The sequence below is a fragment of the Trachymyrmex cornetzi genome, unplaced genomic scaffold, assembly GCF_001594075.2.
Source record: "Trachymyrmex cornetzi isolate Tcor2-1 unplaced genomic scaffold, Tcor1.1 scaffold131, whole genome shotgun sequence".
Lineage (NCBI taxonomy): Eukaryota > Metazoa > Arthropoda > Insecta > Hymenoptera > Formicidae > Trachymyrmex > Trachymyrmex cornetzi.
In genome coordinates, this window is record NW_017295884.1 from 39,321 (window position 1) to 46,286 (window position 6,966).

The following is a 6,966-nucleotide window of genomic DNA, read 5'->3' on the forward strand; positions in this document are numbered from 1 at the left end:
CGCTCCAAACGCTACGCTCCGATTGGTCCATTACTATTTCGAATGCTACAATTGCTACGTGAACGCTCCAGCCAATCCACCTCCCGAGGTGAGGCAGTTGAAGCGAAGTGGGAGCAAAAACGATGACGTATTGATGACATAATCAGAGTCGCTGGGAGCGTTCCGAAGCATTAAATGGACCAGTCATATCAATGCTACAAATGCTCTGTAGCGTTTGAAGCGCTAAGTGGACCGCAGCCTATACCTGTTTGGTCTATATTTTGGGATCTAATGGAATCCGCCAATCAAATGCAATAGCGCTCTGTGAACGGTTGTACATCATTTTGGATTAGTGCTGGAATTTATTTGCAGCTTTTAGCCGAATATAAAAAGAATTTTTTTTACAAAAAACATTGTATATGTGTGCTATTTCATATTCATATTCATATTCATATGTATTTATATTATTTTAACGAAAAACGTCTTTGCCATACAATTTTTTTATTTTTTTGAATAAAATTGTATAACATGTAAGCCAGTCTTTTTTTTTAATTGTCCTAGGCTGCATTACTCTGATGACCCCGTGTATCATCCTTGTTTAATATTAGGTGAAAAACAAGGGTAAAACGATACATGAAGGCAGTTGGATAACGTTTCTGAATATAGCCCTAATGGAGATGCAGCAAGGATAAAACAATAGGAAATAGAGGTAGGAATTTCATAAAATGGGTAAAGGATAAGGGTCTATACATGGTAAATGGATGCACAGTAGGAGACTGGGAGGGGGAATATACATATGTAGGAGCGAGAGGCAATTCAGTAATAGATTATGTAATGGTAAATGAAGAGGTTAAGGATAGGATTATAGATTTCAAAGTGGATGTAAGAGTGGACTCGGACCATCTACCCCTGTGTCTGAAGATAAGGGAGCAAGAGGAGAGGGAAGAGAGGATTATCGCAGAGGAAGTACGAGAGTGGGAGGATGAAATAGTAGTATGGGATGAGAAGGCAATTGCAAGGTACAAGAGTGCTACAGAAGAGGAAGAGACAGAAGAGGGGAGGAAAGAAGAAAAAGAGCAAGAAGGAAAAGCCATAGAGGAATGCTGGGACGAAATCAAAAGAATTGTGTATGGAGCATGGATAAAGAAGAGGATAAGAAGGAAAAGGAGGGAGCTAGGATACAAAGACTGGTGGAACAGGAGCTGTACAAAAGGCAAAAGGAAAGTAAAAAAGTTATACTGGAGGTGGAGAAGAGGAAAAATAAGAAGGGAGGAATATTGGCTAGAGAGAAGAGGTTATGAAGAACTATTGAAGAAAAGGCAGAGAGAAAAAAGAGAAGAGGAAGAGATGGAATTAAAGAACTTGAAAAGGGAGGCGGACATATGGAAATATATTAATAAGAAGAGAAGGAGAAAAAGGCAGGTAGAAAACAACATAAATAAGGAGGAATGGAGAGATTACTTTAAAGAACTGTTAGGAAATGAAGAAGAGGAAGGAGAGATAAAGGCGGAGATAAGAGAAGTCGAGGATGGAGACGATGATTTGAAGGAAGAAGAGATAGGGAAGGTGCGAAAAAAAATGAAACTCAAGAAAGCTGCGGGCATAGATGGAATTCCGTCAGAAGCGTGGATATATGCGGGAAAAAGTTTATGGACAAAGATGATTTCGCTGATGAAGAGGATATGGAGAAAAGGCAAGATTCCGGAGGATTGGAAGAAAAGCATAATAGTGCCCATATATAAAAGAGGAGACCAGGAAAAGGTTACAAATTATAGAGGTATATCACTATTGTGCACAGCGTACAAATTATATGCAGAGATAATAAAAAATAGGCTGGAAAAAGAGGCTGAGGAGAAAGGATTAATCCCGGAAACGCAAGCGGGTTTCAGAAGAGGAAGGTCGACAATTGACAATATATTTGTGTTAACACACATTATACAGAGGGAAAGAAAGAAGAAAGAAAAAGAAAGGAAAGTTTATATGATGTTTGCGGATCTGAAGGCGGCGTTCGATAAGATAAACAGAAGTAAGCTATCGGAATGCTTGAGAGAGAAAGGGATAAGCGAGAGCCTGATAAGAAGAATAGAGAGGGTATACGAGAAGACAGAGGTAACAATTAGAACGAAGAATGGAAACTCTGAGAGCTTTACAACAAGAAAGGGAGTGAGACAGGGGTGTGTAATGAGTCCACTCCTGTTTAATCTGTTCATTGCGAGTTTAGATGAAAAATTTAGGGATAGAGGCACAGGAGGAATAGGTATAGGAGAGGATAGGATATGGTATCTTGCGTATGCGGACGATATTGTTTTACTGGCAAAAAATAGGGAAGCGATGCAGGATATGATAGGAACCTTCAAGAGATTTTTAGAGGAAAAGGATTTAGAACTATGTACGGATAAAACCAAGGTAATGGTATGTAACAGGGGGATGAGAGAGAAAAGGGAAACATGGAAATGGGGAAAAAAAGAGATTAAAGAAGTAAATGAATTTAAATATCTAGGTTTCATGATGAACAAACGAGGCAGCTGTAAGGATCATACTTTTACAAAGTAACTTTCCCATCTCTGGTACTATGTTTACCGCCTACTGAAGTGGATAGCATCTTGGAAAAATTCAACTCTTTTCACCAGAGACTGCAGTTTACGATGGATGTGAGGGGTAATACCATTAATTTTTGAGACACTACTATTCTTTTAAAGAATGACGGTATAATTTTTGACTGGTACAAAAAACCAGGGTTGTTAACGTTACATAAAAACGCAACGAAGTTACTAATTTCGTTACATTTTTAGTATCGAATGAGTAACGGAGTTACTTTTACTAATGAGTAACAGTAATAATAACTATATCAGAATTTTCATGAACAAATAATGAAATTTTACGTCTTTTTTTCGTTATTCCGTTTATATAGGATTATTTTAATAAGGACCCATTTACACGTTGATGAAAAGGCAGAAAACGGTAAAGCAGTGGCTAATCAGAACTCCCGCTGGTAGAAAGTAGTACAAAAAGTCAAAATTGACGGCACTGCCTAACAGACGGACATATTGAGCAACAGTTACCCCTATTATTAAACAAAAATTCCAGATTTAGATACAAATTATTTATAACTTAAAGTTAAGATATATGTATAAATTTAAATTTGTAAATATTAAAAAGAGTATCATATTAAAGAGTAAATGAAGAACCAATAAAATAAAACAAAAATATATATTAAAAAACGATTTGTTCTTATGTAGGTATAATTTGCATAAATGCAATCATTTCTTATAAATAACGAAAAAGTAACGATTTTTTCGTTACCTTAAGTGACAATAATGCTTTACTTTTAGAATGGGTAACGAGTAAAGAGTAACGAATTACTTTTTACCGCAAATAACAATAACTGTAACGCGTTACTAAGAAACGGTAAATTTAACCCTAAAAAACTCATAAAAAACTCGTTAAAAAACTCACCTTCTCGGGCAGATTTTTAAATTATTGATCTCACAATACGATTTCACAAAAGAAGAGCATCATCAAAAGTCTTTTTATTACTCACATTCAGAATTTTACAAAAGAAATTTAAATTTTTTGATTAGAATTGTATTAGAAAATGTGGACTATCCGTTGAAATTTATTTTTGAAATATTGTCTGATAGGATAAAAAAATTAATTGAAAAATCCAATTCTAATTACAATACTTCTACTAACAAGATTAAAAAAGAACAAATCAGATGATTTACAATTCCTTTCATCAATGGAACATCTAATAAGTTCTGCAAATTTATTAATGATCTGTCTTATAGAAATGCTTCATTATAGTATCAATAAATTTAACAAATTTATTACAATACACAAAGATCCTTTGCAAAGATTTTCCAAAAGAATGTGATTTACGAGATCGAATGCGATCGTAATTGCGATTCCTATGTAGGCCAAATGGGAAGAAAACTAAAAACGAGATTAGCAGAACACCGTAACCATATACGTAGATTTATATCCACTCGTTCAGTTATCACAGAGTATAGGGTGTATTGCAATCATGACTTCGACTGGGATAATGTGAGAATTCTGGACATTGAGAGAAATTATAATAAACGAATAATGTCGAAAATGTGCTCTACATAAACCGTTAATCAAATGGTTTCAACATTTGAACTGACACTGAGGCATTAAATCATGGTTAAAAAAAGGGAACTCTCTACAAGTTATAATATGTGTATTTTTATAATTGACCGACACGCTCCTGTTCTTACTACACTTCACTTTTTGTTTTTAACGGTTATTATGTGACCAACATCGGAACAAACATGACTGTCTTTTTTGGATCTTAAATTATTTTTAATCTAACTTTGACAATCGTCAATCATAAATTTATTTAAATGACGATGTTTGGATATGCGTGCGATCGTTGTTGGAGGTTGGGTGAGTTTCGCCATTATTTATAAATAACATAAAATTAATCTCTATCTGTTCAAAAAATCTTGATACAAATAATAGTTTGAGATCCACCATCTGCTCCACTCAGCTTTGCAACTGGTTGGTACAACATCAGACTATGTTGAGTATGGTTGTTTCTCACCACATTTCCACTGCGGCTGCATAAGTGCAGGAAACTACGATTTTGTGATATACAGGTCGACATAGTATTTAGCGCGATTAGCGGTAATTATTATTGAGGCTGGTTCAAAACGTAAGCCAAAACGTACAAATTTAATTTAATATTCACAATTAATTTTTGCGCAAGATAGCACCTAGTGCAGTCTCATAACACTCAGTTAAATTTCGCTATTATATTTTGTTATAATAATTAAAGAAGTCTATAATTTTGTATATTTCACTACTTGAATTGTTTATTCGGCAATAGATTTTAGATCTTTATTTAAAACAGAATAATCTACTAAAGCATCGAATGGAAGAAAGGATTTGAGAAGAATTACATCTTCTGCATAAATGAAGAGATCGGAGGACAGAGAAACGTTATAGTATATATAGACAAATCAGAGACAAAAATATTAAAAGTAAAACTACGAGAATGGAACCCTGGAGTATTCCAGAGAGAAGGATTATATATGAGGACGTGCTGCGTGCCATTTGTAAGGAACGAGCAGTTTAGCGAGAGGGCCGACTAAGATAGACTGCATAGCTTGAGTTTGACTGAAATTATGTTGAAGGTATCGAAAGCCTTTTATAAATATTTTTCATAAATGTGTATTTGCCTATAATTGTGAATTTAAGACTCTTTTAATGCACTCATTTAAAAATACTATTAAACAAATGACAAGTAATATTAAAAGATCAAGTATTAGTATATAATGTGGCCAGGAGTACATTTTAAATTTTTACCTTAAAACGACAGATACTAATGAGAATTAATGTGATGGTGGCAAACGGTAAGACATCATGGGTGTATATTCTTTTCTTTATCAGGAAATGCCTGATGTATACTGGATAGTAAATGAAGTACGCAAGAAGGCTCCATTTGGCCAAAGCATACAGGCATGAAATATATGTCCTAAGTTGTCCAACAGGGTATTCGAACATGCCCAAATTGCAAAACCCGCCGATGGTCATTAATGGTGCCAGCGCTCTTTCTAGTGTCTCTGTCATAGTTTCCGAGTGTTCGGCTAATATTTTAACTGAATTATTTCTTGCTGCTCGAGACACAAACACGTTTTAATATTTTCTATAAGATTTTTTCAGAAATAATTTTCGCCCTTTTTCTCTAAGAATGTTGTGAGAACTACACTGTAAGATATGTACACTGGGAGATATAACGTATGTTAAATGCCGTTCAACCAACAAGTATTGAACAACGGAATAGACGCACAGATAATCTAGATTAGATTGCATTTGTTTTTGCGGAATATTTATTCTTGTGTTATGAGGGATAAACGATTATATACGTAACTATACTTACAACATTATGTCTTTATACTAGGTACAAATGCGTTTAATGGATGCTTTTTACTCACATGGCTTCTAACGACACGTGTCGACTTGAGTTGAAGCTGATAACTTTAATAAAATATTTTATATATTGAAGTTATACGCACAATCCGGAAAAAAATATATCTTATAAAATTATATATAGGTAGAAAATATAAAAAATGTAAATATAAAATTATATAAAAAATTGATATATATTTCATACAACTATATGTACATAACACAAGAATTTTGTAAATTCCTATCATTTCCAGAAACTTTTTGGGATTCCTTTCTAAAAAAATAAGATTGATTAAATGAATTATAAGTATACATTTTTTTTTAATTTAAGTATACAATTTTAATTTAAGGATAAATTATTTAAGGATAATTTATCGACGATGATTCCATGTTGCTGATAAAATAATATATTACATTTTATGCACTTACAAATCCACAGATATGCACTGTGGCTTCGACAAAGCAAGACAATAAGAATATACGAATTATAGACCCGCTGTTGATGTGGTTCGTTCTTTCCTTTACACTCTTTACACGTATTTATCAGAATATTTACAATGAGTATAAAAATCTGTCTTCTATATACTACGTATATGCTAAATACAATTCTCTCAACCCGTCAATTCTAGCTATAACGATTATCAATTTTCTTGAAAATAATCTCTTCAAAATCGAATTAAATTAACTAAATTACAATTTTTTAAATTAAAGAGATGTTATTTAGTTTTTTTTTTAATTCATGTATAAAATTTCAAGATTCTAAATGTATAGCGATATCAAAATTTCCTTAAATTTACAAATATATAGAAAAAAATTCGGTTTTTTTTAGATCTCTTACAAGTAACACTACCCAAGTGCCACTCCGGGATTGACTTCTACCTATGCAGATTTTGTAAAGAATCGAAAAATATTTGATACGTATTTTTTTATTTCGGCAGACATTTTTCCGTGGTAGTTCGGCAGACATTTATCCGTGGTAGTTCAATCCGGGTGTATAAAGATAAGCACGCGGCGTGGAGTAATAAATATCAAAGATATTAAAAAATTAGTTAAGTA

General features: G+C 33.4%; 1 protein-coding gene across 1 annotated transcript in view; it reads right to left on the minus strand.

Annotated features, from left to right (window-relative positions):
• LOC108770715 (probable multidrug resistance-associated protein lethal(2)03659) overlaps window positions 1-6,966 on the minus strand; it is a 45,250-nt gene that overhangs the window by 35,691 nt on the left and 2,593 nt on the right.